At 37.8% G+C, this 27633-nt stretch overlaps 1 protein-coding gene across 4 annotated transcripts in view; it reads left to right on the top strand.

Moving 5' to 3' along the window:
- Positions 1-1313: 1313 nt before the first annotated feature.
- AKAP6 (A-kinase anchoring protein 6) overlaps positions 1314-27633 on the top strand; it is a 258093-nt gene continuing 231773 nt past the window's right edge. For 2 of the 4 annotated variants that reach the window (XM_015631791.2, XM_015631795.2), the window contains exon 1: positions 1314-1438. The gene's annotated coding sequence lies outside the window, so the exon portion shown is untranslated. Of the gene's footprint in view, positions 1439-7306; positions 7393-27633 lie in introns of all 4 variants that reach the window. The other 2 variants (XM_015631792.2, XM_015631796.2) reach the window with 2 other exon arrangements.

Consider the following 27633-nt stretch of genomic DNA (forward strand, 5'->3'; position numbering starts at 1 on the left):
TCTTTCAGAAGTGGGTGGTGGCTAAGAGAGTGTAATTTTCTCCTATGGTTTCTTTTGAAATCAATAATCAAAATTTTTACTCACAAGCTAAAGTTTAATGGACTGAAGGGTTTTAGACAATGTGTTTTAGGCACTGCCTAAAACACATTGGACATTATTGGACATCTTCAGGGCATTGGGGCTTCTTGCTTCAACTTGGGCTTTTGTTTTACTCTGGACTTCAGCATATCAAGCATAGAGGGTCCAGTCTTTTGTGTGCTTTCTTTCCTACCATGTAGAAAGGGATTTTCATGGCTAGGGAAAGCAGTTTTTGCCAGAAACTTTTCTCATCCAAATAGAACTGGCAAGTGGCCAAAAATGTGCTGGTGGTTCTTTAGTTGTGAATTTTAATTTCCAGGCAGCTCCTTTTAGTACTTGTTCACACAGCCTTTGCTTCTCCCATCAGTGGTCTGAGCAGAGGATGTGAGCAGGTTCCTGGTGCAGAAGGTTCAGCCTCCAGCCCCAGGCCTTCACCAAGGCTGCAGGGAGGGGCTCTCTGCTCTGCCGCCTTCCTGCTCTACCTGGAGGCTGGCAGCAGCTTGCCCACAGCTTTCAAAATCTCCACTCATCTCTCTGTCTGATGGGCAGATGAAAGCCAGGCTACTCAGCATGCAGAGGGCAGTGCAGTTTGTCCTACAGCTGAAAAATGATAAGGAGATCTTTACTTGGCTGGCTAGAAACTTCTTTACCCTCTCCTGAATAAAAAGTCATCCCCCTGACTTTTTTTTTTTTTAAACTCATTGTCATTCATTCAACAGTGTTAAATCTGCTCATTTTGAAGTATCAAGTGTTTTTCCCTAGCAACAAGATTTTTCTTGTAAGTGACAGATTGGATGTAGGAGCAGGGTGGGGCAGAGTGAAAATACATATTTCTTAAAATACTGTTCAATAACTACTGTCTTTAGAGCCTTAGTGTTAAAATCATGCTACTGACTGTTTATTTTAAGTAAGGTTCCCTTACATGATAACCAAATTTGACTTATAAAATTTGTTTTTAAATTGACACACACAATACTAAGTTTTAAATGAAGAAATAATTTATAGCTCATACATCTCAATTCTGAGTCACCATGTAGGAATAATTTATTTAAAATATTCCTTAACAACAGGCATGTACTAACATGGGCTCTAAAATCTGTGGCACCATACTTTAAAAGCCTGTTTGCATTTTGTCTGTTTCTTTAAAGGGCTTCCGTATTGTCTCGGACTCCCCTGGAAATGCAGTAAGGATTCGTATCACATCTCAGTTGCCATGGCAACAGCAGTCTTTCCCATAATGAGCTGCATCATCTGAACTGATGTCACAGCATCATGCAGCAGGTCACACAAGGCACCTCCTAGTATTGCATCTTACAGATGTGCCGTAAACATCAAAAGAGGATGATTTGAACAGGACATGGTAAGTTGCAAAATATTGCGCTGTTCTTAATTGCAGGGTTATTTTTTCCTGTTTTATGAGGTTTTCCTAATGTAAGTGTGTGGGTTTTGCCCTGTAAAAATCATTTTGAAGAAAGATGCTGCCTGCCTAAATATTATTTTCAGGCAGACAGGCTAAGACAAAGGCCTACAGAAAATGCTTTCAGTCTGAATGTTTAGACTTGCCTTTGCATTTATGGTAATAGCCTGAATATTTGAAAAGAATATATTTAAATTTCTCAATCCAATTAAAGTAGCTACTGTCTGATTTGCTTAAATGGAAAGAATTGCTGTTCTCAATTCTAATGCCATAAACAGAGCCTGTTCCTTTCCCTCTCTCTTCATTTAAGCCTTCCTATTATCTTTATCTTCTCTTTGAGTCTATTTTATCTCAACAGCATGAATATCACCTATTTATTTTCATTGGCCTTCCATAGCATGATAGCACAGAAAATACTGTGCAAACCGGTGCTGAACAAGCAACTGAAACAGTATTGATTTCAAACATGGTTCAGTACTGTCCTATTTCTACTGGCATTCTTAAAAAAGCAAAACAGATCTAATTGTCAAACAATAATCAAATATTTTGAAAGGATTGTAGCTTTTGGCTCTTCTATTGTATTACTTTCTTTGACTCTGTTTTTTAAATTATTATATGAATTTAGTGAATTTTAGATCTATCTTTTACTGGAAAGAAAACAAGCTTTTTTTTCTGCTGCAACTGCAGTAAAAGGTGTAGCCAAAGATTCAAGCACTCTGAGGGTGTTTGCTATGAACAAAATAAGAATAATTAAAAAGGTTTCCATCTCTATCTTCAGAAGATAACACCTATCTTTTGCATTTAGGAAGCTGGTTAAAATCATATCTACAGTATTTAGTAATTCTTTACAATGTCTAGTATTTGTTTATGTGGTATTAAGGTCTTGCTTCTGGAGGCTAGGTTTATTTTGCTTAACTTCAAGTTAATCTTGCAGGATGCTACGTAACAACATTATTGTTTGATTTTGCATATTTGAAATATTGTCTTTCAGCTGCTTGTTATTAGAAGGAAAGAAAAGACCGGACACATGTCATTTTAATTGATCAATATGTCCACTAGGAATTAGGGAGTGGTCTCTGGCTCTGTTTCTCCCTGTGTAGTTGATATTTCAAAAGTGCAGCAAGAAAAAAGCAGCTTCTAAATTTTTAGTGATATCAACATTTATTGTGGGGTTTGGTCCCTTATATTTGATAAAGTAATAAATATAATGAGGTCTGACTACTCCTCTTAGGGGTGTGTGTGATGGGGTTGTCTGGCACAAGCTGGAATAGAGCTCTCATATCTTAATTAGACAGTCTGTACAGAATCATATATGCTTTTTCCAGCATGGTCTGGGTACATCTGTTGGGTTTTTTCCCCACTGCAAAACAAAAAGCAAATTACTGTAAATTAATTACTAGAATGATGTTTTATTTATTTGTGATGCATTTTCCAGTATGAAAGTAGTGGTCTCCTGCACTTGCTGTGTTCCTATCAGGCAAACTCAGAAGGGATGAGTTAGCAGGAGGATGGGGGTAGGGCAGGACAGCTGATGTCTGCCTAGTGTCAGAGTGTGAAGAGAGCTGGTGAGCAATGCCTTGAACGTGCAACTTTAGGGATCATAAAAGAACAGTTAATAAGACATGGATGTAAGATATTTCTGTCATGCTTTTATTATCATCAATGACAGTAATAATAAAAAGTGTATTTTCTTAGATTTTTAAAGTGACTTGATTACAACTAGAATTTCTCAGATCAATGTTAAAACTTAGGGGAGACATCCTGGATGAAAAAGAACAACTTTTGAAGGTATTAATGGACGTATGACCTACTATGAAGTCCCCAGTGAAGAATTTATTTTTCCCCCTAATAATAAGAATACAAACCATGTTGGTTTTTAAGCACTTTTAAAAAAGTTCCTGTTACTCTCTATTCCTCTCACTTCTCACAGCATTGCTTACCCTGGGAAACACCTGCTAATTATGGAGCTGTAATGACACTACTTGATTCTTGGTAATGCTGTCTGATTCTGACTCCTGCTGAATAATTTGATTATAGAATGCTTCCTGTTAATTTTTGTATGGGCCCAATTTTTGTATGTTGCACTGAGATCTACATGTGAGGATATGGAAAAGTATGGAGTGATGAAGAGAGTCTTACTATGAAGAGCAAGCTTGATTGCCTGAGTCAGAGCATGACCAAATGTAGAAACACTAAAGATATAATACAGCTTTGCTTCTTGTTGAGGCAGATTCATAACTGGTACAAATGAGACAGCATTGTGTTGCCCTCAGCTTTGTTTCACAGCTGGCCCTATACCATTACTGAGGGCAGTATGTTTAGTAAATACATGTATTCTTCCCTGAAGCAGCTGAATTTGGGCAGTTAATCTGAAGGCCAGGGTTCTCCTGTATGTGCAGAATCACACTGACGTGGAGCTGGAGATGGGCGTGTACCAGTGAACTGAAAGGACGTTACTGTTTAATCTTTGCTTTGCTCTGAGGGGTTTTATTGCATCGTCAATTAAGTAGTTCTTACATGGCTTAGCACTCAATGCAGAGAGAAACAGAAGCTTGGTTCTTCCCAAAGCAGCTGTAGGAGCTGATGACAAAACCTGACCACAGCAATGAAATTGGTACAATTTTAACACTTTTTAGGGTTTTTTTTTCACCATATGGCAATGCAAAGCCTACCTAGAGGGGACCAGAGTGTGCCCTCAATGGAAGGAAGTTTTCCTTCTTCTCTAAAGAGGAGTTGAGGGAACCCTGTGATCTGAGCTTTATTTCCTGTGGATCACATTACAGTAGAGCAGTGGGTGGGTGTCCTGTGCCTCCCACCTCTGACAGATCTGGAATGAAGCTGTGCACAGGAACACATCCCTTGAAAGTTTAGTCAAAGCAGATCTCTATCAGAAGTTCTCAGGTATTGATTAGAATTGGTGGCATTTCCAAAATGATGGTGAAATACTTCCTTCAAAATAATTGAGGAATTAGAAACAACTTAGAAAAATTCCCATGCCATGTCCTAGTCTACTTGCACCCTTCTGTAAAAGTCACTGCTGCTGTCATGAAAGAAATATTTACAAAATTCTGGGCTTGATTTTTTCCTGGTCTCTGCTGAATGCTTCTAGCCTCAGGGAGGGGCAAAATATCTGAAGTTCCAGAGTTGCTTTTAAAAAGAAAAAAAAAGAATGTGTATTAAAAGATATTATGTTTCTCTGTTGAAATATTGTATTTTATATATATACATTATATATTATAATATATATTATATTTATATTTTGCATTGTAAGTATGGCCCATGTTTTATAATGAAATTTCTTTACATTTTTCAATGAGATGTTATACTGGTGTTACTGGGACAAAATTAATAATACATGAATGAAAAGATGACATTAAGAAATCATCTTGCAGGTAATTTATCTCTGAATACTAACATTTCTGTGGACTGGACAGGGTAAAGGTGACTTTTCCTTTCCTGTAAAAACAGACACTCATTAAAGCAGATTCTAGCTGCAGAAAATAAGAAAGCTGTATGTGTTTCCTCTATGAGTCACTCAGACTGGACCAAGATGTTCCACAGGAAAGGAAGGAATCAGTGGAAGAGTTGAGCTGGATGGAGAGCCTAAAGGAGAGTGAGGGAACAGGGCATACAGTGGGTGAAAGTGGCAATGGATGGGCATCGTATCTGACATCACTGTCATGATCCAGAATTCTCCTGAAAAGGCAGCTCCCATCTTGGGCTTCTCAGCCTCTGGAGGCTTTGGCAGAGGGCAAGGCGGAGTTCAGCTGTGTTTCTAACTCTAGCAAGCTGGTACCGTAGTCATTTTCTGTTTTGTCAGTGCTTAAAGGCCACCTGTACATTGCTTGCTGCGCAGGCCTGTATGCTCTTGGACAGAGACCTGTGGAGCACTGTCTTTCTCATATTCAGTTTTATGATTTCTGTAGATTTAAAAATAAAAGTATCTATCCTCGCTTCATATCCATTAAAAAAAAACTGCTAAAAGTGTGTACTATAAATCCTTCAACTAGTTTGGTATGGTCATATTTATGTGTATATATAATGTCAGAAGGGTCATCACAAAAATCACTCTTTGGGTATCAAAATATGCTTTCCTGAAGCAAAATTTTACTTATTTTTAAAAAGCTTTCAGAAAAGCTTTGGTTCTGAGGAAAAGAGGAAATAAATTAAAACACAATCCAGATAGCTTTTCCCTTCCTGTTTGGTGCATGAAAGACAGGTTTCAAATATCTGGAATCCTGAGAGCTTTGACTCACAGCAAGGCTGACTCAGCTTTTCATCCCTTCAAGGTCAGAAAATTCAGCTCTGTGCAGTTTACAATGTCTGGCACTTTCAGACAAGATAATTTCAAGCCAGGAATACTCTCTGCTCTGCGTGAGCTCTCATGGCATGTGTCAGATGCAGGTTTGTCCTGGCAGACTTGGCCAAAATGCTGGTGCCTCCTTCTTGTCCAGCGCTCAGCCGCGGTGCCAGGCAAGGAGGGACTTTCCCTCAGTGTAAAGAACGTCTTCTAAGGTGCCTGGAAGTGGAGGTAGCTTGTAGATAGAAGGAGTGGCCTCCAGCCTGGGAGACAATCTTTATGTCCTGAGGAGAGTATCAGCCGCAAAGTTAAGGGTGGAGAATGAGCACTGTGAATTGTATGGACACTCCCTTACCCTTGCCAGCCCAGTGGCTTCTGGAACTGGTAAGAGGGCTCAGGGCAAGGAGTTGGCTCTGGAAGACTGGCAGTTCTGTAGGGTGAGGCAGTAGAAAGGCTCTTCTAAACACTTCCACACTCTCAGCCTCCATGGTACAGTGTCTTGTGGGAGCTGACACACTTAGACAGCCTTTGTTAGCAGGAGGTTGTACTAAAAAGAACTCCTGGCATTGGACTGAAGAAGCACCCAACGGCAGTAATTCGTTCTGCTTTCTGTCTTACTGTACATCTATTATTTTTGTATATGCTTTTAGTCTTTCAAGAGCTGCTCTGTACTGATTCTCTTGTAACTTCAAAGTTGTCACAGTTTCAGGATTAGGATGCAGACATGCAGTTGCTTCATGTGCTGTAAAATATTAATATTAATTTTTTGCCAGCTTGGCGCGTGGATAAAATGAAGAATGTATGTGAATACATAAAAGTTTGTTTGTTTTCTGTGTGATTTTTGTGGCATTTTCCCTCTGGTCTAAAAGCTTATAGCTGAATCTCTACTTCAGTCTTAAAATGCACCCATGTAACTCCGTAAGTCCTCTTTCAGGTTATCTTAGACATGTGTTTGTTTTCAACTCCTCTCAATTCCATCATGTGTTGACTTCCTCTGTGTCTTAACTTTCTCATTCCAACTTGCTGTTCCTGAATTGTATGCCTGTAATTGCTCTCTTCTACCAAGTTGTCATCCTTTTCTCTTTTAAATCCCTTGGAAAAATGTAACATTTCTACTGGACAGTTTCTAAAAAGTGGTTCATGAATGTTTAGATACAGAAAACTCGTGGGACTTCAGGGTTATTACTATGTTTTAAAATAACAGAATTCAGATCTCTCTACTGAAGCTTGGATAGATCTAGGGGCTGTAAAGACACTTGAGAAACAGTCAAATCTTTTCTCTTGTTTGCCTTGATTTTCAGCTTAAATTGAAGTGAATAATTTTTTTCTCACTTTTCCTAAATATTTCCTTATGAGGGATAAGTAACATGCCCAAGTTTCTTGGAAAACCTCTGGCAGACCTGGGAGAAAAAGCTATTTTTCCTGTTGCTTGTACAGAACTCAAAAAAATGATAATCTTTTATCTGCTTGTCTTTGTATTTTCTTGTTTGTGCTTCTGTTTGTTTTCTGAGTTTGGTTGTTTTTTATTGGTCATGGTCTCATTGGATAAAGCTGAGCTTCTAGTGGAGATCCATCCTAAGCTTTCAAGGGACTTAAGGTAAGAAATTATTGTAACCTGCTACAAACTAGGCTGCAAATTAACATGAGAAGCTTGGAATATTCTAGTTTTCCGAAGAGGAGTATCTGCTTACCATGGTGTTTTAGACAAATCTTGACTATATTGGTTAAGATGAAGCAAAAAGCTGCATCTTTATGAGTTTAATTTGTGACAGAAAGGAAAAGATTCTGTGCACTTCTTGGTTTAAAAAAAACAACCCCACAGAACAACAGAAAACAAAAAAAAACCATATTAGTTTTGAAAGTTTTAGAACAGCATTTCCTTTATTGGCTAGATAAGTGCTCCTCCTTTGTTTTAGCAGATTGCTGTGACAGAATATTGTCTGCCAAGATAGTCAATACAACAAAACATGTCGGCAAAATAGATAAAAAAGGAAAACAATGTACCTACCAACTGAAATATTATGCTCATTAGGTAGAAAATTGGAAATAAGGACAGATGCCTTTTTTGCATTACATAGTACAACATTGGATGTTGGTAACCAAGCCCATCAAGAAATGCTGTTGAACAGTCAATTCTATTACATTTTTCCCCTTTCAATTATATATATACACACATAAAAAAAAGCATTTTTGAGGGGTATTTATTGGAGAGACTGACAGAACATGTACAATGAACACAAACCAAAAAGAAAGGAGCCTGATACTGTCAAATTTGAGGGCTGTATAAAATCGTTTTTCAGCTGATATTGCAGAGCGAGCCTTAAAGGAACTCAAACAAGATACTAGTCAATGATGAAAAAACTAATGATAAACTTTCCTGGATGCTTAGTTTTTGTCATGAAAAACTGTACTTCAGAGCTGAGTGCTATTGATGGAATAACTATGGCCTATTGAGAATGTTTTCAAATAAGGACATCTTTCGAAATTGTTGCCTGAAGCTACTCCAGGCTGCTTACAATTTCCAAGTGTGTTAGATCATGCTTAGAAATAGCTTTCCCTGCTGAAGAGGCTGCTTCAAGGCTGCACCAGCCAGAATGTGTCCTTCCTGTACTTTAAGCTGCGCTGCTAGTCACCTAAAACATACCATTTTTTTTAGTATAATAAATCAGATTTCAATTGCTAAAACCCTCTCCCCCTAAAACCTATAGCTTCAGCTAGAAAAGCCTGCTCTCTTCCAGATTTCAGCATGTCTAGTCTGTTGCTAAGGCAATGACACAGCAGATATGTAAGTTGCCATTTTAAGGGTCAGCTATTAAAATATGCAGGGTCTATTCTATATATCCTTAATATACCATCTAGTCTTATTCCTTCCCAGAATTTCATCCTAGAATTTTACTAGGTCATTAAAAACAGTGAGTAGTTTTTTTATATTATTATGCACAGATAAACTTTGAAAATATTTAGGGAATTTGGGGTTTTCTTGTGTCTGGAGAAGGTGGAATCTAAGTATACTCTGTGCATGATGTATAAACAGTGTATCAGCAATAATGGTGCCAGCTCTTTCAGAAGTAAATAATTTTAACCCCCTAAGTGCTTCACACCTGTTTGCAATACAGTAGCTTTTTAAAGTAAACTTTTAAATAAATGGAGAAGCTTGATTTTGTATTTCTGTGAATGAAATTTCTGTGTATTTCTGTGAATGACACTGGAAACTTCTTAGTTACTCCTTGTGTTCTGCTTTGTCATTTTGAATTGCATTAGAAATTCAGTTTCATTTGCTGGTCCCACCTATGTGATCCCTTTTCTTTGCTGTAACTTGTAAAGCCACTTCAGTCGAGACAGATAAATCCCCCTCAGATGTCTCTTGTTCCTATTATTGTTAGGCAATATAGAGAACTGTTTATCAGCATCTTGAGGCTTCAAATGGTGAGTTCTGTAGAACACTGGTGCTTAATTAGTATTTGTTTCAGTAACGAGCTTAGGAGTTCTGCCTCCTGTGCTTGTCATCAAAATGTACTGAAATTAGAATAAGGAATTCCTGGGTTTAAATTTTAGTGTAAACGGATGCAGAATAAAAGTTGGTCAGAGAATTTATAAGCTACAACAAGGTAGCAGCCCTTGGATTGAAGAGACTGGAAACCACTTCTGGATCTGATACTAAACATCCCCAGTTCACCCTGCCTCTATACCTGCGCTCCCTGCTCTCCACCTGTGAATGGACATAAGGAGATTGATTCCCTTTGCAAACCACTCTGTATGTGACACCACTGCCAGTTTAACTCTGCACACACAGATGTACAGACAGCCAAGAGAGTAGCAGATACCAGAGAGAGTGGTGCAAGGAAACACGGCTGAACGAAAGAGATGTGGGTGCTGCAAAATGCAACGTTAAAAGCTAAAGGAAGGAAACTAGCTTTGGGGATTTTTGGTCTTAGGTGAAAGATTGCACAGTAGAACATTTACAGAATGTTCTACTTTTTAAATTTACAAAAAGTATTGAAAGCTCAGTGGTTATGGCAGCACAAAATTAAATGTATAAGTATTGTAAAATACTACAATAAATAAATAAATACTACTAAAGTAATGCTCGAACTAGTGAGCCTACTGAATTGAAAATATCAGCTTAATTCTACAGTTAAGTTTGAAATGATCAGGCAAATATCTCTACTGGCTGAGTCAAAATGGTTTCTATATAGACAGAGAGGCAGCACCACCTGCTCTGTAAAGCTTGGGGCAATATATGCATGCCATTCTACTTGAAAAGAAGTTATTGGGTTTTGTGAAAAGGGCACCTGCCATGCTTTTGCATGATCTCCAAGGGCTCCTTTCCAAAATTAGAGATTGATAAGAATTGTTCTACGAGTGCTGTCTTCTCAGTCATTGCAGACTCATCAAAACACCAGTTGTTGATCTTCATGAAACTTTATTGCCTAGGTTTTGTTCAGAGAGCACACAACCCAAAACAGCTATTGACAGATGGATATACATTAAAATGAGATGTAGGATACATGGGACTAACATCTGCTCTGAGTTAGGCAGTCCCCTGGGTTGTGGAGATATTGCTCTTTCCAGTCTAATAAATATTTATTTTTTAAACCAGAATAGCTGTCTCAAGTAAGCTAAGGGTGTATATTTCCAATTAATGTGCCAATAGCTCAGGGAAGAGGAACACAGCAAGAAAGGCACTTTATGGGTAATAAAGAGTAAAAGTAGACCTCAAATTAACCTCTATTGTTTTCTGACTCCCAATATAATTTAGAATCCACTTCAGTTTTGTCTTAGTCCTATACGCTGCCAGGTAGCTGTGATTCGTATAACCATCTTTAGAATTGTTAAAAATTACATCTGAGGGTGTGTTTAATATGTAAATAAAACAAACTACTCTGCTAAACTCGGCAACTACAATTAGTGTTAAGCATATGTGAACTCCAACATCGTGTTTTCTTGAACTTTATTGAATGGTTTAGAAATTGAATTGTGCATTTCTCTGTTCTTACTGACTGTTAATTGTTGATGGATTCTTTTAATCTTAGTAATACTTCATGGTTTTCACTAATCCTTAATAAATTCAGACTATGGATAGCCATTACTTAAGCAAAAGTATGACGATAAAATAACATTTTTTCTTTTGTCAGGTGCTTTCGTTGGTATGGGAGAACGGGGAAGGGAGAGGTTATAGAGAACCTCAACAAACCTTCAGTCTGTGAAATGATATTTCCCCCAGCTATATCCAACCTGAAAATTACACAGTCTGAAAGTGAAATTTGATACCACTTGGAGCTAGGAAAAATGCCAGCTTGGCAAGGCTCATAGGGTGTTTTTTTTAGCAATATTTTCCTAGACTGGAGGCAGCCTCAGGGATTATAATTAGCCTGTCTTGGGCTGATTAGTGTTGGGTACTTCAAGATCCTTGCTCAGCAGAATAACATGTCTTGACAGCCCAGTGGAAGAAAGTCCAGCATTTCACTTCTCCCTACAGGCAGCTGAGAAAAGAATCTTTGGGTAGAATAAATCCCTTTAGAGAAAAATGGTGGAGGAATTGAATACTTGGAAGTGGCTGTCACCTGGGCCAGAATGCACAGTGATTTATTCCAGCTTTTCAAATCATTTTACTGAAAGTGAGGGAAATACAATCTGTGGCATAACACTCTATTTAAGTCCTCCTTTTCTGATTGATAACTCATAACTCTTCAGCTTGGCCACAAGCAGAAGGTAGCTCTCTTTCTTCTTCTAAGAGATCTTCTAAGATATCGCAGAATCAGTTAGATTCAAATGGGATGAAACAGGTAATGTGATAACCCCCAAATTTCTGTGCAGTGACTCTTTAGAAAGCTGATAAAGATGTAAATATACAGCAGATCACCAGCCATTTGGTAAAAAAAATATGGACCAATTAGCAACTCTGTCATCTTGAGAGTCTGAAAAGTCCAGCAATGTTATTAGTCACAGAGCATTACACATTTTGGGTAATGCAACACCAATAATACCCTTTTTCAACGTGAGGAAAAACATTGTTCTTTAAAGAGATGATAGGAGTAGATGAACAAGGTGGGATAGGAGACTGATATCTAATCATTCACTTGACACAGATGTGTGGTCACCAGGGATATTGACTCAAAGTAACAAATCTAGAACATATAGAAACACAGCATGGAAAGCTTGATTAGCACTCCCCCCTAAAATCCAAGCTTCTGAGATTTATTTTTTTTAAAATTTTAAAAGAAGACTGAGGGAGCAAACAAGGCATAATGGTACTTTAGTGGCTCCCAGTGAGATAACTCCTGCAGCAGTGATGAGGAGGAAGGATGTCAGTGCTCCCTTGGGAGCTGTGCAGAGGCTGGGAGGAGCAGGGTGTGCAGCACAGCAGCACTGAGTGGGGTTTATTACCATTGATAATATTGCATGCTGATAAATTATATTTTGGAGTTGCTCCAAAACATCAGTGTTAGGTTATTCTTCAAGCTACCTTAGCACTTCCTCCCTCTCACAGTTATTTCTCTGCTGCACCTACGACAGGCATGCCACTGAATCCTGCCTCAGGTGCTGCTTAGTTCTTGGTACAGATCTAACTCAACTCCTGCTGACTTCTCATGTTTCACTTCTAATGGAAATATAAATCTGGAGGTCTTATTCAAGGCTTAGGGTCACTTTTTTTTTCCCCTGATTCTGTGATTTCCCAAAGGAAAGTGTCGCAAAATTGAACAAAGCCAAGCTGAATTCTTGGAAGAAGTAAAAACATTAGAAATGTACGTGCCTCATTTGAAATTGAAAGGTTTGATAAAGGGTTGTGGGACTGTAAAGATTTGGGAATAATCTTGCTCCTCAGTTTCCTGGCAGAAAATGAAAATGTTATTAGTTTTGTTTGTGAAGTTCCAGTTGCTATTATAGTAGTGTGAAGCACTAAAATATTTTTTTGTGTACTGGAAAGCTGATTATGATCTGAGTACCAGTAATACTATGCAGGTAAGTTTTAAATTAATTTTTGAAGAAGCTAACATGAGTACTTTGCCTTCTTGAGAGATGAAAAAACAATCTTACCAGATTTTATCCCGGCTTCAATTTTTCAAATATAGCTTTAAAAGTGTAAAGTAGCCAAAAAACTTCAGGAACACATCAAAAGGTTTAAAGAAGTGACTTTATTTTCTAAAAGGCCAAGTAAGGTATCCATGGCTTGAAAGCAAGATTGAAAAAATTATTGATTTTTATGTGGAGTGGGCTATAATGGTTGATAATGTCTTAGCATTTTATTGATTTTGTTTCGCTCTTATTTGAAATATAAAAAAATCCTAGTACTGAATCTGAAAATAAAAGGTGGTTGTTGTATGGGAAACAAGGTTTTGAACAGTGAATTCTTTGATCTAAGGTATGGTGGTAAAATGTGAATTTATGGGAATTATTTATGATAGCCATAGGAATGAAGTCCTATTTAATGACAAAGCAGGGATAACAGTGATGAAGTAGGAAGGCAAGAAGAACATTAGAGTCAAAAATCACAGCTCCATCTGCTGATGTAATTCAACCTGGTTTTGGAGAAGTTAACCCTAGTTACAGTATATGCCAGGTTTTTTTGTAGATCCTAGAAACAAATAAGCCCAACACAGAAGGGTGATCCATTTTGGTATTAGTGTTATATTTCTGTGCTTGTTGTTATCATCAACAATGTCAGACAGACTTGTCTGCAAAGTCATGCACAGATGCACAGCAAAGTCTCAGGTGTCTCCTCCCCACCCCAAATGCCCACTGTGCTAGCACAGGTGTGAGAGCAGGCCTGCAGTCATGGACCAGGAATATGCAGGTACATGAGAGGGTGTTAAAGATCTGTGCCATGACCTCCTACGTGACCTATAACAAACCTTTTGTTTTTAGAGAAGTGGTTCTTGCTGCTAGAAATATGTGGGCAGTGCTAAACACGGGATCAATGTCCCTTTAGGATGCTTGGGCAGACAGGGAAGGGACTCGTGAGGAAGAGAAGAATGTGCCCAGGGTGTGTTTGTGGTATCAGGGCTTCCTGCACTGTGGGAAGGTGCAGAAAGGCAGCTGGGAGCAGTCTGGCTGCTGAGAGTCAGAGTCTGCATAACGCCTCAGGGAAGAACACAGAGCAGGAAGAATGAGTTTGGCCAGAGCTACCCCAGGCAGAAGAAGGGGGAAAAATTTGCTTTCTGCAGGCTGAATGGGTTTGCTGAGGGCTACAAGAAGCAGAGGGAGAATAAGGTAACAACTGAAATAAACAGGCCAGAACTGCTGCTTAAAGACCTCACAGGCCTCTGCTCCTATTCAGCTCCTGTCAAAATAACATTTGAACGTTGCAAACTCCTCTGTGGCCATTTAATGGGTATGATGCACTATTTCTAATCATGTTTGAAATAAGGTTAAAGAGTTAAAAATTACAATATACAAAAAATATATCTGCTGGCTTTATCCTGTATGATTACAGCATGCAAAACTGAATCAGCAGCAATTTAAGAACACATTATTTATAAATAATAAATTTAACTTTGGCTAAGCAAGCTCATTTTTTAAATCCTTGGAGACTCTGCAGGATGTTTTAATGGGTCCTTTGTGATGTGGATATTTCCTCAGTTTAAAAACTGGCCTAAATGGTTCCTTTTGCATAACTTAGGAGGAAGCCATCATAAGGTAATGATTTTAGGTCACTGCTAAGCTAGACCAGATGTGGATGAATGGCTTAACAGTGAAATGCTGCGTATCCCATTACAAAGCTTTTTAGGTCTATATCCTTAGCCTGTTGGCAATAAGCTTGCTGTTAATGAGTAAGTCCTTAATACACAGTTATATGTCAAAAGAGCCAATAATAGTTCCACCACAGTTTTTGATGATACTGTGGAACTTCTGAAGCCAGTCATTGACAAAATAAATTGACAGAGTGTTCTGTAATTGGGAAAAAACTTTATTTGTGTATTACTACCACCCAGAAAGATAGTCTCCCTCTGTGTTTTTAGGGTTAGAAGAGAACCACATTGAAACCATAAATGAAACTTATTTTCTGGGTGAAAAGAAGGAAGTGTAATGTAATGAGCTACTAAATAAGGAATGAACTTTCCGAAATACCAGCTGTAGTCTTTTAAATATCCAGAGTTTTTGTCTAAAAATCAGACACTATTGATTTGCAGAGATTAAAAAAAATATTTTTCTCTTGTCTGAAATATCAAGAATAACAAAAGATAATTTATCAACCTTTCTACTTGTTGATACTTAATAATGTAGAATAGAATTGTTAAGTTGTCAGGAACCTGCAATGATCATTTTGTCCAATTGTCCAACTGCTTCAGGGCCAACCAGCATGTTGTCCAAATGCCTCTTAAACACTGCCAGGCTTGGGGCATCAAACACCAACAGCTAAGGGGACTGACTGTTCCAGTGTTTGATCTCAGTAAATAAATGCCTCTTAATGCCCAGTCTGGACGTCCCTTGGCACATCTTTGAATCATTTGAACAAAGAACCATTCATTTGAACCACCTGTCCCGTTGCTGAATACGAGAGAGAAGAGCTCAACACCTCCCACCCTGCTTTCCCTCTCCAGGAAGCTGTAGAGCTCAATGAGGTGTTGCCTCTCAGCCTCCTTTTCTCCAAACTAGACGAGCCCAGAGTCCTCAGGTGCTCCTCATATGAAATACCTTTGAGTCCTTTCCCACCTATGGTGCTCCCCTCCGGATGCATTCGCGCACCTTCCTAAAGTGTGAGAGCCAGACCTGTGCACAGCACTGGAGGTGAGGCCTCAGCACTGAGGGCAGTGGGCTCATCTCCCCTGTTGGCTGGCTGCAAATATGTGCCTGATGCACCCCAGGGTGGGGTTTGCCCTCTGGGATGCCAGGCACACGCTGCTGGCTCACCCTGAGCGGCTGCCAGCCAGCACCCACCTGGCCCTTTCTGCCCTGCTGCTCCCCAGCCACCCCTTGTGCCCAGGGTTATCCAGATTTATACCATACTTTAATATAATATTGAAAGTGGTTAAATTGATTAGGCTCACAAGCTCAGAGTGTTGAAATCTCCGTTGTGTTTGGTGCTAGTCCTGTATTTGTAATTCACTCGCAGTTGTCCTTTTGTTTAGACAGGTGTTTTGGGGTCAGGAATATTACATGAACCCTTTAAAAATGATGGATCATCTACTAAACATCGTGTTCAGTCAATTAACTAATGAAGCCTTAGTGTATCTGTTTCCTTCACCATTAATTTTGTCTATATGTCAGTGCTTTATCATAGATGAATAAAACATAATTTAAGTAAATATAGAAGAATATAATTAAAATCTGTGTTCCTTTAGAACATCTGTCACAAACAATAGACTCGTCCTATATTTACTCTAGCATCAGTCCCCATAAAAAAATCTTATAACGCTGTGATTTTGAAAAGAACTCTATGTTTGTAAACATAGTATTTTTACTGAGTTTATATTTAATATTTCAGATACTATAAAGAATAGGCTGCTTGCCTCTGCAAAACAGCAGACAATACCAATAGCTGTGCTACTTTCTGAAAATAATAGCTATATCCTTCTAACATGTAGCTCAATTTAATCAATGCTGACTTTGCCTCTTTTTTCCCTTGTGACTATTAGATCACAATACTGAATTATGATCTCCTTAATAAATCCAAGCATAGTAAAACACTATCTTTAAAATAGCAGTGAAGGGCTTAAAATTCTTGTATAAGTTCTATTTTCTCTGTGTGAAACTGAATGAGAGCCACAATTTCATATTTTATTATAACTGGAGCACATAAGTTAGGCATTCATTTTGCAACTAGTTTGGTAGACAAGCTTAGTAGGCAAGTGATTTTCTTTCCTCTAGGAAACAATGCATTTTCTTTAGGAGCTTGAAGATTTCTCGTGGTTTTAAAAGTATTCAAAAGGACAGACATATACTGACCTGGTACCACAGTTGGCAAGCAGAGCTATCCATAGACTGGAGTGAGACCCAGGAAATATTTTCAGTACAATGACATGGGCCAGAATTTAAAAGTCTTTAGGACTTCCCAGGTAAAAAAAAATAAATCCTGGAACAAGACTGAAAAAGCCACTTTGGTTCCCATCATTTAGATTTTTCTGTGGTGAGATTATCACAGCTTGGTCATGAAGAGATATGTAGCATAACTAAATTATCTTAGTGCATTATACAGGATTTCATTTTTTGAATGTAAGAGATGGGGCTGATTTTTTCCCTTTATTTTACATGAAATTGATGAAAAGAGATATTTCCATTAATTCTTTATTGCCTTAATGAGTTTATTCTTTATATTTTTAAAAGATATTTACATTCATGCATATATGTATGGAAAATCACTAAAAATGATTGTATTGCAAAGAATTATAAAATTGTTGAACAAAGTAATAGGAAAATGAAATAAACTGGGAATTTATTGTAGAGCTTTTCGTTTTTCAAAATTTAAAAACCTTTTAGAAACATTCTAAAACTTGATCTGCTTTATTCTGAGAAATGCAGGTACAAAGTTAATATAACATTTTAATGATGTTTTTTAAAGTCTTATTTCCCAGTAAACTGATTTTAGTTAAAAATTTACAAATAAATTTTAAAGAATAAGGAAAGTGAATTTACAATTAAAGGAACAGTTTCTGATATTGATGAGAGAAATTTCTTATCTGTGTTGACATGACTAAAACATTGTGGCAAGTTTGAAATTAATGGATTAAGGGATATTAAAAACAAAAATCAGCAAAAGCTGCAACACTAGCCATATATTTAAAATCTCTTTCAAGTTTTCTAATATTAAGGAAAAAAAATCTCCTTACTCACATTGATTCAGAATTGTATGTAGTGCTAGAATTATAAAATTTCCAGAAAAAAAGTTCAGATATAAAAATAAATGAAATTTTAATGGTAAAAATAAAGGTAATATTAATTCTGACAGACATTCCAGTTACAGAGTTAAAATGTAAATGAGAAATTGAAATGCAGCTAAAAATATGTAGGTTTGAAGACTGCAGCTTAAATATATAGGAAAAGATATTGGTCTTTTGGAGTTATTTGGTTTTCTCAAGCTATCCAGGATTCTCAGAAGGCAAAAAAAAAAAACATTCCTGTGGCTAATATGTGGATTAGCCTAAGTGCTTGCTTGGGCCTCAAAACAATTTGTGATGTGAATTTTTGGGATGTTTTGTCCTACTTTGTTCTGCAGTTTGAAATTGTGAAGTGCTCTGGGAGCACATTCCTGTGGCTTTTCTGACATGACCCAAATTAAAAAACTAAATACTAGAAAACACTGTTAGACTTTTGGTTTCTGCTACCTACTGCCTGTATAACTGTACCACCATAACTTTCTGAAATCAGTGGAGCTAATTACCTTAGGAAACACTGTGCTGGTTACCAAGCCTAAGAATGTGTTTCTAAATTCGTAAACTCTTGAGGCTTGGATCAGGCACTGGTGCTCACTGAACTTCAGTTCTCCTAAAGTCAAAGTAGCAGACATAATTTCTGAATGATTGGAAGTTAACTTAAAGCTAAAAGGTTTATTTTTATTTTCTGAACTCTAGCCTTTCATTCAAAAGTACTCTTTTAATTGTTTAAATTATGAAGTGATGGATCCTGCCTAATGAATGAATGAAGACAGGAACAAAACAAACTGCTGTCTAGAATGAAAAGCATTGGATAAACATGTTAACAATCTAAATCTGTGAGTCATCTAGCACTTGATAACTTTTGTTAGTGTTAGTGGGACTAATACAGATTTAGGTGCATTGCTTTTTATGAAAGTTTTATGAAGGGTGAAGTTCTTTAGAGAATTTGGAGAAATGGATCAGCAAGAAGGGACGTTTAATAATTTGTTTTTAAACTGTACAAATGCTACATTAGATTCCTTCAAAACTGATGGCAAACCTGAAAAGGCCAATACTCAAGCTTTGGCTGGTTGTTGCTTGATAGATCTATATTGAAATAAAAATCCTCTCTGTGTTTTTAGCATATTTTTAAAAGATGGATATAAGTACAAGGGTATGAAAATAATGCTCCACAGCGCCAAAAAAACTGTAGTGCATATATTAAATCTCTTTTATCCTGGGATGAGAGTCCTGGTACAAGTCTGCTGCTGGCAATTCTGTTATGAAGTGCACCATAGAAATCCTGAAACAACAATAAATGAACTTGATAGCTTTGCACTATATAACACATTGATGTAGAGAACTCTGGCCACTGAAACAGAGAGGATGCATCAGTGGGTTACTCCACTAAACAAAGATAATAAATAAAAATATAAGCATGTAAGAAGAAATATAAATAAATATAATTGATATATTTATCATCTTGACTTATTATTAGTGGAATATGGCTGCTTTTGGAGTAATCAAATTTACAAGTTTCAGAAGTCCCTCACTGCATCCTGTTGTGTGGTAGGGAAGACCAACAGTGTCCACCTCAAAATTATCCATGTGCATTGTCTACAAGCAGCTAAAATAGTGATGAAAGGGATCTTGAAGACTGACTAATAACTTCAGCTGAATATTTGCTATGGAAGAATTTGCATTATCATAGCATCGTTCATAAATTTATATGAAACCCTAATGCACTCATACAAATGTATACCTGTACTTATTAATGAGTTCTGGTATACTAAAAGGCTTTCCTTTATTTCAAAATCTTTGCTTGATGAATCAGTTCACTTTAATTTCAGGAGGTCTCTTTCCATCTTCTCATAGATGGGTGCTGATGTTGCATTTCAGTACCTCTCCTTTGGTCACTGGCAGATGGGAAATGGGTCAAACCCTTTCAGAAGCCATATGTTTGCTCCCAGTGGGCAGCTGAAAGGATTGATTTAATTCTCATTACTGCAAGAGCAGTCGTGTGTAAGGTGGATTTCTCTTAGGACCTTAAAATATTAATTCTAATTAAGGCAGAAAGTGAATTGGAAGCAGAATACAATACAGTAATTCTGCACATGCATTTCTATTTCATTGTGATGAGTACTTTATGCCGCTGCCTGTTTGCTGTCCAGCAGCTTCTTCAGCATTTCCCTGGCTTGTAGTTTGCTTAGCTGTCATCTGCACTGCCTCTCCCCACTGTCCTTGTGTAAATAATGGGCAGTGTAGTCTGCTGCAACCTCCTGCAGCACCTGCTCAGCTGCAGAGCAGCCCTGGCTGTTGTGCCGGTCTAGAAGCTGGTTTGCCTCATTGGCAGCTCTCTCTGAAGCTCCTGCAGCTGCTTGCCTCCTTCTCTTTTCTTCAAGGTTTCTTGCCCCTTTTGCTGACACACACTCGCTCCTGTGGACATACCTTGTTTTGACTGGAGCAGAGTTTTGTTAAAAGCAGTGTAGTGATATTTTATTACTCTGTCTGAAGACGGAAAATATTTTTTCCCCTTGATGTTACAGAGTCCCAGAATAGAGGAAGTGCTAGCTCTTTATTTACTTGAGGTATAGGCTTAGAATCACTGCTCAGAAACTGCTCCAACTAGTTTAACCACAGAACAGGATAAGAAGGGATAAACAGAAATTAGCAACAATTAATCCAGAAGCAGGGCAGGGACCTTGCAGTAGTTATAAAGGATCCTAGCAATAACTGAGGTATCAACTGCACTATAATGTGGCCAAAATGTCATATTCTTCAAGGTCCAGACTGAAAGAGCAATTAGGCTTTTCAGGCATTTCTTTTGAAATGTTCTGTATTTTCTGAGGACTAATGCAGAGTTTAAGCTCTAAGAAGTCTTGTGAGTAACGAAAAAAGAAGTGCAGGTGAACCTTTCTGTAATGTCTCATCAACATTTGGTAGATTTTCAGGCCTGCAATACCAGAAGATTTGAAAATTTCTTGATTTGAATAGTGGCATAGATGATAGCGGCCTTAATACATTGACTTTTTCTTAATATTACTCAGCACTGGTCTTGATGTCAGCAACAGCATGTAATGAAATATATCTAGACAAGTATGCCTGTATTTGTATATTCTGCTTGGCTTGTTTTAATTGCTGCACATGGTTCTGCCAAAAAGGATCATTTGCTGTTTCTATGCTTACTTTTGCTCCCAGTCTCTCTTGAGTATCTGGGAGGTAAGAGTGGAAAACCATAATTCTTCAAGGATTAATGTCAACAGCAAAATAAGATTATTGCTTTATGTTGTAATTTAGCTCCTACCTGATTCTTCCCTTGCTATAGTAATTAATGCCTTCTGATTTTCCTCTCTGTCACTGTATTCTTAAAAAACTCTGAGCCATAAATCTGTCAGCAGAGTGGGTGTGGACACCAACCCCACATCTTTGCCTTCACTTGTTCTTGGAGCTGCTGTTTCTTCACTACCTTTGCTTTCTCATCTAAATGTAGCCAGTAAGAAGGGGAAAGGGTCAGACTCCTCCCAGTGAGTCTTTATTGTATTCCTTTGATTTTATAACCCATAGCTTTTCCATGTGTGTTCTGAAAAACTTTTTTTTTCCCTTTAATGTGCTCAGAGAGGCATCCTCTGATAACTATCTGCTGTTGCTAGAAATTTTTGGGTGCTCCATCCTGATGCCTCTCCAAAATCAAGAGCCCTACTCTACTGTCAGTCCCTTTATGAGGCTGTCCAGATCCAAATCTTCATGGATTTTTTTTTTTTCTTCCTGCTTGTGGGCAGCATGTCAGAAGGAGGACTTGGCAGGTCAAACCTCTCAGTTGAAATGCCCTGTATGTAGAAATACGTCTGAGTAGACAGTGATGTAAAAATCAAGCCAATGCAAGGCATTTCTAATAAAGAAGGGCAGAAAGACGAAATAGGATAATGTAGCTGAGCTGGAGGGAAGCCTCAGTGAATGCTCTGGAGGGGTATCAATTCCTGAATCCTTAACTTGTACTGAAGTAGACTGAGGTCAAATCTTTCTCTCAGACTTATCTAGGGCTTGGATCTGAATGTTTTTATTGGCTAGCAGATCAGTTAGAGAGAAGACTTGTGAAAGCCATAATTAACTTGGAGTGAAAATTTATTTTAGGGGCACCAGACATGTTCTTTATTTCAGTCTTTATTTCCCTTGCTTTTAAAAGAGCATTGGTGTAGATCAGCCACTAGCACTTTAATCACTGAGATACTTATGTACAACTTGCACTTGTCTAGAAACCAAAGTGGTGAAAATTCTGACGGCATATGTATATTTCTAATGCTGTTTGATAGCTACATGAACCATGATGGCAATCTAGGATATTTTTTCTGTGCTTAAAATATACTGTAATTTCATAATGTTCAAATTGCAGGCTGGATACCACCCAGAGCAATGATTTCTGACTCATCCAAAGAGCCAAGTGCTGAGAAACCACTGAAGGTGACTGTCTGTGCAGGATTCGATTTGCAGCTAGAGCTGTGAGACAGAATTGAGAAGCAAAGATATGTGAATATTGTGTTAGGATTGGAAGGCTTAAAAGAACACCACAACTAAGACATTTGATCAGGGTAATTCACCACTGTACTGGGAGAAGTATCCAGAAGCATTCTAGTGACAGGAGCCATGTTCTTCACTATATATTTAGCTAGGAGCAAGGTACAGTCAGTTTCTCTTGCATCTCTGAACACACAGACTTGAACCAGTTTTGCAACTGGACCAAATCAGTAAAACTCTATTAACCTAATTGGGCCTGATGCTCAACCTCAAGGGGCTCATGTGCTTTGTTTTGAGATTCCTCTTTTTCTTCTGTATTTCTTCCCTTTCCCTCATTTACCTGGCAGGTTTACAAAATTTAATATAATGGCTCTTTAATTTTCCTTCATCCAGTGGCTATTTTCTGACTGTGGAGAATAAGTAGGTCACAGCAAAATACTTAAGATGTGGAAACTATTGGAGCTTTATAAACTGTGCTCACTCAGGGAAAAATACAATCTATCTAGTAGACAAGATATTGTCCTGTAGAAGACCTATTTCTTTGTGTTTGGAAGGTCACAGAAAGATAAAAATGCATTTATATTTATATGCAGGTGATTTTTCCCCTATATATCAGTGTAAAGTGGTGTGTAAGATCTTGATGAAAGAGTAATTTTTGACATGAAATTTTCCAGATGGGTAAATATCTCAGGCTGAATTTTCCTTGGATTTCTTCTGGGAGAGGGAGACAACACTTTTTCAAAATATAAGAGAAATACAGATTTAGTAGTAATAATAATAATATTTTAAAAGCATGCAAATTTCTTTAAGGTGCTTTAGTATCTTTTAAAAAAGACTTTAAAAGCATACTGTAAAAGATGAACTTACTACTGATAGGAGACTTATCTTCATGTCTTGTCTGATTTTTGCTTCAACAGCCAGTCAGGAGAGGTTGTCTTAAAGAATTCTTCATGTGGGTGAGATTTGCAGTTGGTTGGAGTTTATCATGCACTGCTTGTTGAATTTTCTAAGGGTAAATTTTGTATTCAACATGAAAATGTGAGCAGGAACATAGCTTTCCTCTCCTTTTTATTGATGATTCCTTTGCAGTTTTGCAAGAACTGAAGAGATAAAGGGGATTTTCAAAAGGTTCACAAAAAGTGCGAGATTTCCCATATCACAGAACAGTGCTCAGACTTCAGACTGAATGCATCATGACAAAACATTCAATTATTAAAAAATGTCTATTTCCTTTTAAACTATTAAACAGGTTCAAAATGATTGGCTAATCGTAGATTAAAACTCCTTATATGACTAGATTGCTTTATTTCCCTGAAAGCACCTTATATGTAGAAAGTGCAGCCCAAATTAATTTTACTAATGCTAAATGCTGGATTTCATTGTCTACCTCCAACAAATTTTCAAAAATCAGATCCATTAAATATTAGTTAAGCATACATCTGCAGACATTCTATGTACTCCTGTGTATCCTGAGCTATTTAGTTTCCTTGCCCATGATCTTGTCCAAAACAAATGGTAGTTCATTTGGTTAATCATACTTACAGAGTTCCTCCCATTTTTCAAATTATGCTGTGCCTAAGAAAAGCCATGGGGATCTGTTCCCTTTGTACTATTGAAGTGAATCAGAGAGCTGCTTTGCCTACCAACTGTTATGTACCTAATTGACATTACAATGTAGTGTTGTAGTTCCAGTATTTATTACAGAAATCTTTCTCCCAAGACCCCAGATCAGTTCATTAGTCAGTTGTGATTGTTTGGTTACTGCTTTTTGTGATGCTCATAAAAAGAGCCATCCTTATTATCACTTTCAGTTACACGCGTTCAGGTCTCTGGTTTCATTTGACTCTGGCTGCTGCAAGCTACTTGAACATAAATTATAAAATAAGATGCAATTGCATTGAAGCATGTCTTATTCATGCCTGAGTGAAGGGAAACACTGTTTGTTTGGGAGGTTGTTTTTTCCTTTCTTTGGTGAGTTTACTGTGTGCTATTTGTGGCATATCTTCCTCTCTCATTTGATAGGAGTGCTGTTCAAAGGAAGACAGCTGGGACATCTAAGAGATCAAGTGTTTTTGAGAGTATGGTTTGCCCAAAAATTACCAGCTATGCAAAGCCTTGTATGTTTTCTCCTAAAGATTTACTGTAAACATAGACCAGTGTGTTTGTTGGTTTTCTGTGCATTCCATTGCACTTATCAGAACTTTTGTCAAAACTATGTCAGTCTGCCGTGAATCTAAACAAATAGATTTGTGTGTGTATGTGGAACAAACAAATTTGGCATCTTTTAATGTGTTTTATATGAACAAACATTACGGTAATGCATACAAAATATTTGCATAGATGGCTCCCTTCTCTTTTCCTTTCTTTGCAATATATCCCATTGCCCTCATCACTTAATTAATTGTGTTACACTGCAGCACTGTGTAACACTGCACAGGGTGCTCCATTCTGATGCACTATGGTCTCATGCTCAGCCTGTATTTCAATTTCTTCAATTAATTTAGTAAAAAATGGATTAGAATATATATATATATATGTATATATGTGTATATATGTATATATATGTATATATATGTGTGTATATATATGTGTATAGATAGATAGATAGATAGATAGATAGATAGAATTTATTTTTATTTATTTATTGTTTTAAGAGAACATCCCTACATGAAGAAATAGGAGGAACACAAAAGCTCTTAACTGGTCTTCACAGCTGGGTCATAAGTCTGAGGACCAACACCACATATTTTTACTTCAGAGATTTGCATTTGCAGGAAACAGCTTCCAGCCATTTCCTCCCTGCAGACCCTGCCTGCAGGCAGGCTGCAGTGAGGGTCATGGCAGAGCAGTTAAACTACTCTCTGTTTCTGTGTGACTGGGATCTCTTCCTTCTCCCTGTGAAACCATGATGCCTCTCAAACAGCAGCTCCTATAGTTCTCTATCTGCAGCCTGAGATCGCTGACAGCAGGGTTTTGTCCTTACAGTAAAGGAGCTTGCTGCCCCATGCCCTGTTTCCAGGGTGCCTACTATAGCTGTTTCCCATACAGATTTTCTGCAACAAACATCACCTCTGTTTCCATTATGCTCTAGCCCATAAAAGTGTGTTGAATATACTTACTTTCATGGGACAGCAATTTACCTTACATCACAGTGTTACCTGCTGTAGGTTACAGGTGAAGCTACAGGGCAATCTAGAGATGGAGTGAAGGTATTAGCAGACAGTCTGTGCTGGTGGATATTCCTCTTGTAAAAAAAGAGTCAGTGATTTTAAAAGAAGCCATTCCCCAGTCAGATGCATAGTACTTATGCAGGATTAACAAGCAGTTAAGCAAGAAGCCCCAGCTGAGTAAAGGTTATAAACAGACCCTTTTAGTGTGTCAGAGAACAGCTCAAAGAGGGCAATGCTTCAGTTCAGAAAGGCTGCTGTGACTTGAGCAGGTCACCTGCCTGGGTTACTTTTCCTGGGCACTGAAGATGCCTTCCAGTATAAGGACCTGGAAAAATGCAAAGATACCCTAAAGGTGCTTTTTAATTTTGGTCCTCCTGAGCTATGAGCTCCTTTTTTTGTCTTGAGGACAGATAGCTGATCACCATACAACCCTATGAAGGCAGGAAGAAAATGGTTCTGGGTGGTATTATTTTAGTTGTTCACATGTACCTAAAGTGCTATCTTTGGAGCACTAGCTTATCTCACATTGTGCTTCTATTGATTTTCAATCTTTTATTTTAAAAAAAGCAACCACCCTTCACCCTGCACTTGCATAAATCCTGCACAAGTAATTTCTGTGGATGTAGGTGTATGTTAAATATGAAGAGCAGAAGTAAAAGATCACAAACTCCAAACAGCTTCTCACCTGACCATATCTCTGTCATGGTATGGATTTTTTTTCTGTGAACAACCTGGGAAAAATCTAGGCTTAACTGCTTAAAAACAACCTGACAAGTGTCAGTGAAATCTTTTAATGGAGCAAGAGATTGTTTGGAAGGTGTATAGATGGAGAGATAAGCTACAGCTGCAGCTTTGGGAAAGGTGATCTGTCAGGATTTTTATTTTTCCTTGCTGTGGACTAATAAATATTCTTCCCTTATGATCCTGTGAAATGTGCAATTTTTGCCTTAGCAGCATGCCCCTAATTAGGCTTGTCATCTGATCATATGAAGTTTCTCTGTCACATTCACACTTGTCATGAGTTATTAAAAGATGCTTCTGACTTGTGTCTGCCTGCATTTAAAAAGTATTCTTTCATTTCATCTGTTTCACAGAAAATCCTGAGCTTTTTTTTTTGTCCCCATACAAAGCATGGTAAGTGGTATAAATAGAGAAATCAATGGTTTAGTCCACACTTATAACCTGAAAGTATAAAGAAATGTTTCTTAGTAACAGATTCTAGCTTTGGAGAATTTGATTAAATAATAATGGCTGACTCTGTCCTTAAAAAGATGTTTTAAATATGTATTTTTCATCCTCCAATTTTCCCATTTGGTGCAAGGCTTAGTAATGCTTACTCACAAATCATGCAGAGTTGTGGCAGGTGCAAGCATGGTTGAGCATAACATTAAGAGGGTTTTGAAAAAGAAAGAAATGTATCTTCTTTGAAAAGGTTAATAGCAAAACCATCCAGCATATAACAGCATTATCAAGAACCAGAAAAGGAGCAGGGTGGTACTGCTGGAGGTCAGTAGGTAACTTCTAAGGACTTCCTACCCTGTAGAATTAATAACATCAAATTAAACTCCAGCTACATGGAGGAATAGCAAGCGTTTGATGTAGTTCAACATAGTAAACAAGGACCTTTTTAAACTGAAAAAATCCCCAAATCTCCAAAACAAAACCAGCATGATGTAAAGCTGTAATTTAAACATGACCTCATGTTCCTTCCCCTAGCTCAAATACCTCCCTCCTCAGACACTTTTGGCTTTGCCAGTTATTTTTTCTGCCTTGGGATAAGAGATGATGACTTCGCACCATGTACAGATAGTCTTTGTGAAGAAATAAGTGGAGTCATCTTGCAGGAAAATATACTAAACATGAGGTGGACTCAGAAATTTCATGCTGCAATCTAGTCCTTTTTTGCTTAAGATACCAGTTTTACCTTGGGAATGAGATACAAATCTTCAGTCTCTAATATGAGCTGTTCAAACCCTTAGCTGGGGAGCAGTATTTGTGCATTGTATGGTTCAGTGTATATTTAATTATTTCAGCCAGGTGAAAGAGCTTAAAAGACAAATTCAGACCACAAGCCCAGTAACTTAGAGGATAAACAATCTCTTGGGAGATTAGAGATTTGCCTTCAAATCCCTTCTCTGCTGTAGGAATTTATATCTGTCTCACTTTCCAAGAAAGCAACTTTGATCATGTTTTCCAAACCCAAACTTGGATTAAAAGAGCCCTCTGTTCAGTCTCTGAAAGTGACATATTTTGACCACATCCACTGGATCAGTTTCTTATGGAGGACATTGGGGAATTTATGTATCCTGTTGGGGTCCTGGTGATGAGCTGATGAGATGACCAGTAAGCATTGAACTAGTTTAG

This window comes from Parus major, chromosome 5, assembly GCF_001522545.3.
Source record: "Parus major isolate Abel chromosome 5, Parus_major1.1, whole genome shotgun sequence".
NCBI lineage: Eukaryota > Metazoa > Chordata > Aves > Passeriformes > Paridae > Parus > Parus major.